Raw genomic sequence first — 2797 nt, forward strand, 5'->3', positions numbered from 1 at the left:
AAAGTGAGGTGAATGCTTAGGTGTAGGCCCATGCCTACACCTAGTCTTGACCTTCTGACAACAGGAGCCCAAATGCTCAGACAGAGGTCTGTGTGGGAATCATCTGCCTCTCTTCCGCAGCCCGCAGGCAGCAAGAGGCACTTGGTGACCTCAGCTTGTGCTCACGCAGCCAAGATGAACTCTGCTCCTAAATCCTGCTCTGATGAAGGCTGTAGTTTGAAGCCAGACACTGTAAAACTCTAGCACTCCCTCAGACATTGACTGCTGCAAAGATGGGGCCAAATTTCTTGCCAGTGTGGGCAACATTTCAGCCTGCTCAGCCAAAGCAGCAGTGAAGATCAAGTGCTTGCTTTCACTTGAGGGCTGCAGCCTTCCTGTTGCTCAAAAATTCCCTGTCTACTGCTTAACCACTGCTTAACTCCAATTAAATTAAAAGGTGCCAAGGGGCAACAAATCCTCTATGTGTTCCTAACTTCACCTAGTGTCCTTCCTACTGGGTTTTTGACATAGTTTCACAATTTTGCTCATGCTAGAGGGGAAAAGAAGGATATGACCAAAATAGATCAGATGCTGAAGACACAAACTCCACAGGGCAAAGCCCACCTCCAGGCCAGGGCTCCCCAGAAAGGACTGGGGCTGCAACACATGTTTATGGGCATCATGTTGTTTCTATTTATTCCAGAAGTGTGCAGGCCAGCTAAGGGAGAAAAATACAGGGTGTATTGAATTTTGAACTCCTTTCACTCCGAAGAGTGAAAATGGTACTTCTGCTTCACTGATTAGTTTGAAATGATTCTCCTGAGGATTTGTTAATAACACTTGAAAAAAAAGTGAAATCTCTGTGTTATGTTATTTTCCTTACTTAGGCATCAGTTCATGAGTTCATCAAGAAAGCAGTACTGCTCAGCTGCATAAGAAATAATTTTTGGACAATATGACTGAGATTTAACCAAGGGCAGTGAAAAACAAAAGATGGTAAAGTTCTGGCCTTTTTCTGAGTATGTGCTACTAACACTACACATGCTGGATGCGAGCAGATAATACGCTTCCCTTCCTATGCTAGCCAGCTTAGCATAGGAAGTATGCTACTACTTAATGACTACTAAGGTTAGATACAGGATAATTAAAAACCTATGCAGCTGAGGTCCAGTTGCATTAACAATTAGTTGTAGCTGTTTTCAACACCTTCCATCCTCCATCTCCTTCTCCTTCCTCTTGCAAATAAAAAATAATGCCTGTGCATGTATGTAGTTACAGGAAATATATTGCATTATTAATGTGGCTGCAGCTGCTAGAAAGTTCAGCCTTACTGCCTACCTTTGTAGAGGTTAGTTGCAGCTACTGGCAATAGTCAGCTCGCTGGTGCATCAGGTAATGAGAGAGTTTCCAGGAGAGCCAAGTGAAGTAGCTGAATAACACCAGGTTTGTGGAAAATAACAGTCAGCAAGGGATGATGGGTCTAAAGCTATCACTGGGGCAGGCAACTATGGTTAACCTGTAGGAATTATTCCAGGAACAATTAATTTGTGACTCTAATGTTGTGTATTTTCTTTGAACTATGAATATGATTATGCTCAAATGTGGCTACACAAAGCAGAGAGGAAACAGGTACAGACAGTAGTACAAGACAAAGCCCTCCAAATGAAGGTCTTTACCAAAACCTTTCCTCACAGAAACAACACAGTGTTCGTAGTGAGCTGCAAAAATCCCCACACGTGTCCTATGATTTCAAGGAATATCATCCCTACATTAATTCTGTGATTTCAAGGAATGCCAGACAAATCAGACCAGAAGTGCTCATTTCCTGGCATACTGAACAATGATCTATCATTGCAGACATCTATCTATCAGACTGAAGTCTGCACATGGACACTGAAGAAATGCTTTTCAGATTTCTTTTTCCAGTTATCCTGGACAACATACTATACAAATATAGATACATAGCCAGAGCCCCCAGTGTGAAGGCTAGGAAACAGCAGAAAAATGTGGTGTGACTTGAACAAGTAATTGAAGTCATGGATTAGATACATGGATTAAAGTCACAGAAATTAATTCAAACCTGCCTCCCCAGCAGGGTGCTTTTGTGTATTCTCAGAACAAATAATTTTTTTGATTTCTTTTCCTACTCAAATGTTTATGTCCTGTACAAATTTCTAATTCCTTGGTGTAGTACATGAAATTTGAAAACTGTAAAGGCAGCAAGGAACTGTCCGAAAACTGAAGAATCAGAAGCTTTTCCCATTTATTATTGAAACGTGTGTGCATAGATTTCAGTGATAAACCAAAAAAATGCAAGTATATTTCCTTCTAAATAGGCCAGAAGGGAGGACCATGGACTGGAGTGAGAACGAGAGGGTTGCACAAAATCTGGAACATGCAATACTAAAGCTTCACCAATCACCTGTAGTAACTGAACAGGTCAAGGACAAGAAGAGCTGCAGGAGAAGCATGTTGCCACAATGTCTGCCATTCAGGCTGTGGCCCATTCACCCTGCTGACTGTCAGCCCTCGGCTGACAAGAATCTGTGGTTTCTTCTTCCTACCAGTTGGTCATGATGGGGATTAGGGTAAAAAACAGTGTAGCCCTGCCTTTGAGAATGACCTTCTCTCTTTCAAGTGGCAGCATGGAGCTACAGCCCTCGTCAGCTACCCAGTGCCATTGACTATTTCACTACTGCAGACAGGATTTTTATTACTGCTACAGGAAACTGTACTCAGATGACATAGAGAAATCCTCTGGTAATTATTTGGGCTAATCCTATTAAGAAAGAAGGGATTTCAATTGCTATAGCAAAAA

The sequence above is a fragment of the Meleagris gallopavo genome, chromosome Z, assembly GCF_000146605.3.
Source record: "Meleagris gallopavo isolate NT-WF06-2002-E0010 breed Aviagen turkey brand Nicholas breeding stock chromosome Z, Turkey_5.1, whole genome shotgun sequence".
Classification (NCBI taxonomy): domain Eukaryota; kingdom Metazoa; phylum Chordata; class Aves; order Galliformes; family Phasianidae; genus Meleagris; species Meleagris gallopavo.